Source organism: Canis lupus, chromosome 30, assembly GCF_003254725.2.
Source record: "Canis lupus dingo isolate Sandy chromosome 30, ASM325472v2, whole genome shotgun sequence".
Classification (NCBI taxonomy): Eukaryota; Metazoa; Chordata; class Mammalia; order Carnivora; family Canidae; genus Canis; species Canis lupus.
In genome coordinates this window covers 12,146,964-12,157,870 of record NC_064272.1, presented here as the reverse complement: position 1 = coordinate 12,157,870, position 10,907 = coordinate 12,146,964, and the positions used below count along the sequence as shown (strand labels likewise).

At 41.1% G+C, this 10,907-nt stretch overlaps 1 protein-coding gene across 1 annotated transcript in view; it reads right to left on the bottom strand.

Annotated features, from left to right (window-relative positions):
* Positions 1–10,907, bottom strand: part of BLOC1S6 (biogenesis of lysosomal organelles complex 1 subunit 6) — a 114,542-nt gene that overhangs the window by 588 nt on the left and 103,047 nt on the right. The gene's annotated exons all lie outside the window — the stretch shown is intronic.

Sequence of the window (10,907 nt, the reverse complement as noted above, 5' to 3'; positions counted from 1 at the left end):
AGACCTAGATGAGATGGAAACATCCCTAAGAAACCCACCACCTGCAAGTCAGAGTTTAGACCAAGGTATTTAGGGCCTTGGACCCACTCAGAGGAATCCTGGCTCTGCTTGCCTGTGGACACGCGATTTAATTAAATCACTAGCTACACGTAAGCCAAAGCCCTCCACACCCTTGGTAATTTCAACTAGATGATAAAAAAGCCATAAAAGGAGCCCTGCCTGGTATCATAAAGTCATATTTTATGTAAAGAATCTGCACATGCTGCTGACCGGTCTTTTATTATACCTAACTCAGTAAACAATCTCCCCTTCTCAGTGTCTCCCAGAGACACACTTTACCTTTAGGGAAATGTGTGTCTGTGCTGAGCAATTAGTGCTTTGGCAGTGACAACGTGAAGGCTTCTCAGAAGCTGGCCCTGGCTTCACCCCATTCACAAAACTGACCTTACACCTTGGATACCATCTACTTGCATAACTTGAGGGTCCAGACTCAATATATCACCCTCTCTGGGTATTTCACTGCCTCAGATTCCACCATTAAGTTCAGTCCTGTGGGTTCAATAATGTTCCAGGAACCCTTTATTAAAATGCAGGCACCCAGCTGGGTGATGCTTCTAGGTCACTAACTTCTTAATAGGAAAAATTTAATTATATGACTTTTTCCCCCCAACTGAAAAAGAGGAAGGGGCATCTGGGTGGCTCAGTGGTTGAGCATCTGCCTTCGGCTCAGGTCATGATCCTGGGGTCCTGGGATCAAGTGCCACATCAGGCTTCCCCTGTGGAGCCTGCTTCTCCCTCTGCCTGTCTCTCATGAATAAATAAATAAAATCTTAAAAAAAAAAAAACTCTTCCAGAGTTTTTGCACTCCCAACAACTTCCTCAGTATTTCAGATCTGAAAAAAAAAAAAAAGAAAAAGAAAAAAACTCAGATCTGAGGAGCCAGGGGAGGTGGGAGGGTAGGATTTGGCACCCACAGTAAATGGGCCCGGCTCATAAACTGTAGCTACAAGTTTAAAATCAGTCAACCCTTCTAGAAAATAACATTTCTCATTCGTTGACCATGTGTTTCCATTTCTGGGATTCCAGGCTAAGGGAATAACCTCTCCTGCTAAAGAAAAAAAAAAAAAAAAAAACCCTTTACAAAGATATTTCTCACATTTTCATTCCTAATATGGTGACCCCCTCAGCTAACTGGTTTGTGGATAGGATCTGATTACATCCTGGTTACAGAAAAAAACACAAGCTTACACTGGCCAGCGAAGGCTCGGATCTCTGACTGGTTTAACCAACACTAATTTATTTTTTTATATTTTTTAAAGATTTTATTTATTTATTTATGAGAGACACACACACAGAGAGGCAGAGACATAGAGGGAGAAGCAGGCTCCCTAGGAGAAGCCCGATGTGGGACTCTATCCCAGGACCCCAGGATCACATTCTCGGCCAAAGACAGATGCTCAACCACTGAGCCACCCAGGTGCCCCTAACCAATGCTAATTTAGGACTGATTCAATTTAACATGGTGGGGAGGGGCAGAAATAGAGGTTTGAGTGTCAAAATATCAGGGGGAGAGGTTAAGTAAAGTATAATTATACCCGATAATGGGTGATTTTGATTTCTTCTGCCTTTCTATGTTTTATAAAATGTCTACTACAGACATACATTAATGTTATAATAATAAAATCTTTATTTTGATAAGTAACATGTCTTAAGTCCTTTACATAAACATTCAATTTGGAAGTTGGACACCATCATCATCCCCATTTTACAGATGATAAAATTGAGCCAGGGAACAGCTAAGCGACTTCAAGATCAAATAGCCTGTAGGTAGTGAGTTAAGAATTGAATCCAGACACTGGTGCCAGAGCCTCTCCTTTACACCACTGTACTCTCCCATCTCTGTGATCTTTATCAACAACAAAACATTGCCTATTGATAATGTTAAGTTAAAAAATCCAGATATATTTTCCACATTATCCAGGAAAGGGCAATTATTTTTTTATGGTACTGACACCTAACTGTTAATGTTTTGATATAACCATAATTGATTTTTCCTCATCTTTGTGTGTGCTTTTCTCAAGTTTTCTTTAATGAACTCTAGATTTTACATTTTAAAAATCACTCAATTTGATCACTTTTTAAAAAACGATTGAGAAGGGGCACCTGGATGGCTCAGTGGTTGAGTGTCTGCCTTGGCTCAGATCATGATCCCAGGGTCCTGGGATCAGGTCCCCACATCAGGGGCCCAGCAGGGAGCCTGCTTTTCCCTCCGCCTGTATCTCTACCTCTCTGTCTCTCATGAATAAATAAACAAAATCTTTAAAAGTAAAAAAAATACAATGATTGAGGAGTGGAGAAAATCATCAAGTAGGATATTGCTGTTTGGTAGGGAAAGAAGTTTTTTTTTTTTTTTTAAGATTCCTTTAATTTTTTGAGAGAGAGAGGAAGCATGCATGCACATACATGTACATACACGAGTAGGGCAAGGGGGAAGGAAAGGAGTGAGAGAATCTCAAGCAGACTCCCCAGTGAGCATGGAGACTGACATGGGGCTTGATCCCAAGACCCTGAAATCACAACCTAAGCTGAAATCAAGAATTGGAAGCTTAACCAACTGAGCCACCCAGGTGCCCCAGGAAAGAAGATGTTTTATGATGAACAGTTATTACATCCTGCCTTTTCAGATTATCCATAAAAATGACAGAATCACAGCAAAAGTCTTTACTTCCCAGAAAAGGAAAACCATTTTTTCATGGTCTTGACACTACATCTTAAACCTGCTGGAAAGAGTTAAACAGTAATAATCTAGAAGGAGGCTTGGCTAGGTTTCTGGTTTCTAGCCACTACATCTAAGGATATTTAACTCCTAGTTCCCTTCCAGCCTAACACACCATGGTTTCTTTTTTTTTTTTTTTTTTTAAAGTAGGGGCACTTGGGTGGCTTAGTTGGTTGGGCATCTGCCTTTGGCTTGGGTCATGATCCCAGGGTCCTGAGATCAAACCCATGTCAAGATCAAGCTCAGCAGGAAGTCTGCTTCTCCCCCTCCCCACCCCACTACTCCCCTGCTTATGCTCTATCAAATAAATGAAGAAGGAGAAGGAGAAGAAGAAGAATTTATGCAAATATTTCCCTCATTCACCAAGAAGGCTAGTTCTGTTCTATTTCAGCAGCTACTCATAGCCTGTTTCTGGATTCGGTATTTATAAACACAAAGTCCTCTCAAATAGTTTAATCAGCTTCATTAGGAACAGTCATCAAACAGAACGTCCTGAGGATTGAATTCAATAAAAACTTTTGACAGAGATTCTGAGAGCTTCTGAGTTGGTGACACATGGAAGTGCTATGAGGGGTGTGGCTATATGGAAGCTCTTTACCACCCACCTATGCTCTCTTCAATTTGGCTGTTTCTGAGCTATAATAAACTTTATAATAAACCAGTAAGCATAAGTAATGTGTTTTCCTGAGTTCTGTGTGTCATTCTAGTAAATTATCAAACCTAAGGGGGGATCATGAAGACCCACAAATATGTAGTCAGCCAGGTAAAAGTGTGGGTCCCCTGGAACCCTATTTACAGATGACATCTGAAGTGGGGGCAGTCTTGTGGGGCTGAGCCCTTAAGCTGTGGGGTCTGATTTAACTCTGGGTTAATGCCAGAATTTAATTGTTGGACACCCACTGGGTGTCAGAGAATTGACATTGGAAAAACCGTACATTTGGTGTCTGAAAACATTACTCAGGCACCAATAAGAATTTCTGATATTGGAGGCACCTGGGTGGCTCAGTGGTTGAGCACCTGTCTTCGGCTCAGGGCGTGATCCTGGCATCCCAAGATGGGAGTCCCACCGGGCTCTCCACAGGGAGCCTATTCTCCCTCTGCCCATGTCTCTGCCTCTCTCTGTGTGTCTCTCATGAATACATAAATAAAATCTTTTAAAACATTTCTGATATTGACCTAAACCAAGTCTACAGAAACAACCAAAAAAAAAAAAAAAATTCAAAGGAAGCAACAATCACACAACCTTAACCAGAAGGCAAACAGAAAAGAAAGGCTAAATTTGACCCTGAAGTCAACCTAAAAGAAACAAGAGTATTTCTGTCAATCAAATGACTAAGCATAAATCTAAGATGATTTCTTAGTCTCTCAAGAAGATAACCTAAAACATATTTACTTATTAGGTTAAGAAATAGGAATTAACTACCAATGAGGAGCGCCTGAGTGGCTCAATAGGTTAAGCGTCTGACTCTTGATTTTGGCTCAGGTCATGATCTCAGGGTCATGAAATTGAGCCCCATGTCAGGCTCTGTGCTAGGCATGAAGCCTGCTTAAAATTCCTTCTCTCTCTCTCCGCCCCCCCCACCCCTAAGGAAAAAAAGAATTAACTACCAATGATACAGAAGACCACAGCCCTTTATCTCTACATTCTTACAAGGTGAAACAGACACATTTTTAAAAAATCAATAAAATTTAACTTTCATTTAACAAGTGCATGCAATACATTTTATAATTAAATCAATTCATGATTCTAAACCAGATTAAAAATTCTTCAGTTAATCCTAAATCAGTTGAATGCCTCCTGCAGGGGATCAAAATAAATGCTTTGCTATATCTGTAGTCTAACTGGCAAAGTAAAATCCAAGCTGACAAAGACGAGACCGTAACCTGGGCATCTCTTACTTCCATCACTGGTCACTGGCTCCAGGCCCTGGTCCAGACAAGTCTTTGGGATTCCACCCTTTCCACAGCTGGCCCTTCCTGCAGAGGCAGTGCAGATCACCTGTGTCAAAGTCTCCCTAATCATATGCCATGTGACATGCCACTCACTGGGTGTCAGCTAGGACACTTGGCTGAGTTCAAACAGAGCTGGCCTCTGTGTAAGGATTATTCAGAGCATTCTTAATGAAAGACCCATCAGGCCAGCAAGACTTATAGTTAACATTTCAGCTACTTTCGCTCTTGGGAAACAGTGGGTCTCTGTATGGTTCACAATTGTTTTACCTCAAGCCTACACCAGGCAGGGCCCTCCTTGCTTCGGGTTTCAATAACCACAAAGCCAACTTTTAACTTATCAGCTTTGTAGAACACTTCCAAAATCAAGGTGAAAAATAGATAATGAACAGCCTCCAGATCTGGCCACCCACTCTGTTCCTCCCACTCTGGCTTCCCTGGGCCAAGCTTACTCTGAGCTGCTTTGTCCTGATGGTCTGAATCCCTGGGGTCCCAGTTTTGAGACACAAGGGAGCCTTGTGCACACAGCACAGGTGGGGCTTTCACCTAGTGCCCAGGTGGTGAGACTCCTGAAAGACTCCTCTTCCTCCACAGGCTCCTCCCCCTTGGGCTTTCTAGGCTTATTTACTTAAATCAGCCCTCTAGTGATCCTCAGTTACTTCTCAACCAAATTACTTCCAGAAGACAGGATTTGATAGGAAAAAGTAGGGAGAAACTGTGATCATTGAGAACAGCTACATTTACTGAGTGTTTACTAGTTATACTTTACTTACTCTCTCTCAGAGACTTCTTACAATTGCTTTGTAAAAGGGATGTTGGTATCCCCATTTTACAGATGAGAAAATTGAGGTTTAGTATAAGGTTAAAGAACTTTCCTAAGGTTACATCACTAATTTAAGCAGCAGGGTTTAATTCAAACTGATTCCTCAACCGAGTTCTAACAGTGCTATTAGACCTAAGAGATAATTGAAGGGAAATGCTACTGGTTGAATTTTATTGACATTCAAATTTAAAATAACTCCTGCCCCCTGTGGAGTGGGCATAGAGGAAATCTAAAAGGTGAAAAAAAAAAATGACGTTTCTTGGGGAGGGGTGATGTCATTTTTGAAGAGCCTCTATCTTTTAGACATACATACTGAGATTCTTACAATTAAAATGATTTGGAATTTGCTTGAAAATATTACAGGAGGTGGAGTAGGTTGGAGCTTAGAAGATACAAGAGTGACCATGAGTTGATAATAATTTGAAGCCAACTATGAATATATGAGGACATTCCCCATGGTAGTACATTTTTGCATAAACTGAAAAGTTTCCACAAAAAAAAAAAAAGAAAGAAAGAAAGAAAAAAGAATGAAACAGCAAAAAATAAAAATAAAAAACCAGTGTGTCAAAGTGGGCAGTAACTTTGCTCTTTTGTCACTGAAATGGTAAGCTGTGGGCATATTTCAAGTAATAGCAAGATAATAGAGGTACAAGGAAAAGCAACACAATTATAATCATACTTCCCTCCCATGTGCACGGAGAGCTGTGCAACTCACAGGGCTCACCCCGAGCCCTCCCTGGAGGTATTGGTACCACTTTACAAATGGGCAAGCTGAGGCTCAGAGAGGCAAGGGGATCTTCCAAAGGTCACACAATGAGTCAGAGGCAGGGCTAGAGCCACAATGAGTCCTTAATGTGAACAGCAACTTTTTCTGAATGCCCCCTGGAGTAGCAATGCAGGCATTAGCAAGAGCTAGCAATTCGGAGAAGGGCTTTTACCCAGCTCCAGATCTTGGGACAGACTCTGCTGGGCTGGGCTAGGCAGGGCAAAAGGGTCCTGCAACTCCACGTAGCCCCATATACCATCTCCCAGAGAGCCAAGACTCTAGGCAAGGAGAGATTCTGGTTTTATGGTCATCAAAGTCTATACAACTTAGAGACTGAAGTCACAAAGACAAAAATAAATACAATAGTTAATATTAGCATGCATAAAGAAAGAAATTACAATAAATGTCTGAGATTCTTGGTGACTCAGGACTGTTTCATCTGATTTCTCTTTTAGGCAATTTATCAGAAATACAAGAAATACTTCCTGGTTGCAATCTGGCTGCTCCTGCCCTCCTGGAACTCCCTGCACCCATGAGGACCTCTACAAGATCCTGGCCCTGAGCTTAAACTTCATTTACTTCTAGATAAATCCGCCTCTGGTACCTATAGCATTCCTTTAGGGCACTCTGTCCGCCCACCTCTCTGGGACTCACGTCTCTCCTTCTACCAGTTTTGCCAATCTCCCTCCCACTCCTTCCTGATATAATATGGCTTCTCCAGACAGTCAGAAGCTAGATCCTATAAAACTGATTCATCACTGTCCTACAGCAAATTCCTATGTGCCAGGCACTGTGTTGGACACTTGAGGTGGACACATTATTTTCATTTTACAACTGAAAAAAGTAAGGCTGCAGGAGACTGGTTATTTTCTCAATGGCATGCAGCCAACTATTTTTAAATTAAATAAATAAGTAATAATAAAAAATAAAAACAGGATTCAACCAGAAGAGATGCAAAAGAGTGAGGGAGGGAGAGAAGGAAAGCAAACATCATCACTTTCCCTGATCCATGGAGAATATTCCTGGGACTTGGCTCACATAATCACGGAAGCTGACAAGTCCCGAGATCTGCAGTCTGCAAGCTGAAGACCTAGGAAAGCCAATAGTGCGGTTTTCTTCCAAAGGTCAGCAGGCTCAAGACCCAGGAAGAGCTCATGTTGCAGTTCGAGTGTGTAGGCAGGAGAAAACTAAAGCCCCATCTCACCGCAGTCAGGCAGGAAAGATTCCTTCTTAGCAGGAAGGTCAGCCTTTTTGTTCTCTTCAGACCTTCAACTGATTGGAAGAGGCTACCTGAATTGGAAGGGCAATTTGCTCTACCGATTCCTCCAGCAACACCTTCACAGACACACCCAGAATACTATTTGACCAAACGTCAAACAATCAAGTTGCCACATAAAATTAACTATCATACCCTCCCATTTAACCTATAAAAGGCAAGTCCAAATCTGGAAAACTCACAGGAAGGGAACTGTTACTAGGACTGGATTAGTATCACTCTGGGGTCTCAAGAAAATGTCCAACATTGTCTCATAAATATCATGGTTCCTTAATATGATCTCATCTTAATCTGAAGTACATGCAAGTGAAGTATGCAGTCATATTTGTGGTGCTTATCAATGGCACTGGATTGGACATTTCATGAAACCTTCCTGGAGATGTTTTGAGTTCTACTGTATTAATAATGTTTTTAATTGTTTGACATTTGGGGGTCTTGCTAATCCTACTGAGACTGCCCCTCCAGTGAGAGCTAACTCCTAGAGACAGTAAATCACTTGTCTGGGAGCACACCTCTGTTACATAAACCAAACCGTCCAGAACCCATACCTCAAACCACCTCCTCCACCTGGCTTTTACACTCCAAAAGGCAATATTCCTATGCCCTAATTATTCAGGGCCAGACATCCAGACAACGAGGGTAGCCCCTACACCCCCAAAGCCTATTAAAATGTATTCAAATTAGCCAACCCCGAACCTGGTCAGCCCATTCCCCCTGCCTCACCAAAACTACAATATAGAGTTTGCCCATGTGTTCCCCTCAATTTTCCTGCTAGGTGCTTCCCCATGTGGCCAGATGTGGTGTATCATGCTCCTATGCCTGGGGAGCCCTGAGTAAAAACTTCTTCCTTCCTAACAGTCATCTCCTGACATGTTGTAAGATTTAATATGTTTAACAAAGTTTCTCTGCTCCTTCTCTTTACATATCCACTAAACTGTCAGGTGGCAGAGCATTTACAAAGCAATTTAATTACATATTACTGTGGAATGTTATCATTATGTGGGTGATGGGGCCAAAGTTTTACAACTAAATAACATAGATACAGTGTGATTTTTTAATGCAATAATTACTCTGGAAGACTAGGCAACTGGACTCTTCTTTCCTTTGTCATACTCTCACCACCTGTTCTACTTAAATGAGCTATCTTTTCAACCAAGGAAAATTTTTTCACCTCTTTTTATCCATTTAACCTTGGTAAATGGGAAGTGTCATCAGCCAGACGTGTCAGAAAGGTGTTTAAGGAATGAGTTTTCTACAGGATATAAATACACATGCATACTCATACCTATGCTAAACTTGTCTCGATCATAGAGTAGCTAAATCTGCAGAACCCAAAATCAGGAATCATAATCTAAGCTACTTTTTTATTTATAAATTTATTTCCTGCACAAAAGATTTGCAAATTAAATTATATTTAGCTATGCTAAATGTGTAAGTGTATCTTTATGGAAAGAATAGAGTTTCATGAAATCTTCATGCTGCTAATACTGTTTCTACAAGTATTCATTGAGTACCTTCTGCACACAAGGACCTATGCTGATGGACAATTTCCCCATCCCATTCTTGCTCCCATTCCCAGTCTATTAGCTTTAGATACTAAGGGAAGAACAGCAGATTTGCCAACAAATGCTAATGTAGGCCAAGAGTAAAGTGAGTCAAATTCCAGGGGAAAGTTTTTTTTTTTTAATATTATAAGGTCTAATTGGAATATTGGAATGTTTAAAATAACCCATCAGAAGAAGAAATTTTAAGTGGACATTTACATCATCGCGAAGATTTAAAAACAAAACAAAACAAAAAAAACCTTTCTTAGCATAACACCTTAGCATAACATAAATCAAATGAATGGTTTGAATACTTAAACATTTTTTGAAACTTTCTTTTTTAAGATTTTTTTATTTATTTCAAAGAAAGACAGAGCATGAACAGAGGGGAGGGGCAGAGGGAAAGAGAGAAGCAGACTCCCCGTTAAGCAGGTAGCCTGATAGAGGGCTCCATCCCAGGACCCCCATGATCTGAACTGATGGCAGACGTTTAATGGATTGAGCCACCCAGGTGCCCCTTTTTTGAAACTTCTGTGCAAATCTTCATTCCCCCTCCCCCCCATCTGCTCAACACCCATTTTTTGCCAAGTTCAGGCCCTGAGCTGCCAACAACATCACCTGGACTCCCTTTCCCTCCACCTTCTGGTTGGCTTAGTGGGTAGTAAGTGTTAGCCAGAGCTGCAAGACAACAGGAGTAGTTGGGGTATTTCCTCCCCATTTTCTCTCCACTTTGGACCTTGCCACAGCTGGACAATGGATGGAGGCTGAAAAAATGTTGAAAAGCATGACAGAAAAAGTCTAGATTGTCTTGAACACACTGTAAAAGTATGACTGTCAATAACTGTGTTGGGAAAGACTCAGGAGGAAATGAGGAACACAGTGGGGGTAAACAAATCACCTTAGAGAACACCTAAATCATCATGGACAGACAAAACAATAGATGTACAAACATTCAAGGCTCTGCTGGTGAGGGTTTAAGTGAGGAATGTGTTATTAAGCACTGGAGAATAAGGATCCTTGTCATAGAGGGCCAAAAGGCTTAAGGTCATTGTGTCCTACAGTTATGTGGAAAGTAGAATTATGCAGAAAAGTAGAAATTGAACATTCAGGCAAGATTTTTTCCAACCAAAGTGTTGAAGGTGCAGCCAGATTTCTTCTTGATGCTTCTAGAAAAATGTGAAAGAAAAGAGATAAACTCAGAAAAGAAGTGTTCAACAAAAATAAACTAGGACTACCAAGTGGCAAACACATGCTACATTTCATGATAAGCAAGGATGGCCCAAGGCAGGCAGCTGGGAACCATAGAGAATCATTCCCAGGTCTTAAAACCTAATGGCATTTGTCCAACTGGATTTTAAAATTTCTTGGGACCAGTGGCTCCTTTCTTTCCTTCTATATTCTCTATTTTTGACCGGAACCTATGTAATTTTCATCCTATGCCTATGCTACCATTGTATTTTAGGAGCAGATAATTTGTTTCTTGAGTTTCACAGGCCCACAGATAAACAAGAATTGTGTCCTAGGATGGATCATACCTACAGCCTCAGTCACACATAATTTGTATTACTCCCAAGATGAAATTGAGACTTTGGAGCTAATGACACTCAAATTAGATTTGTACCTTAGTTAATACTCTTATAGGGGACCTACTGGGGGAACCTGGAGAGATTATATTTTGTGTATGGGATAAGCATGAATCTTTGGAACCCAGAGTATGAACTGTGGCAGGCAGAATCATCCCCCCTACCAAAGATGTCCTATTCCTAGGAATC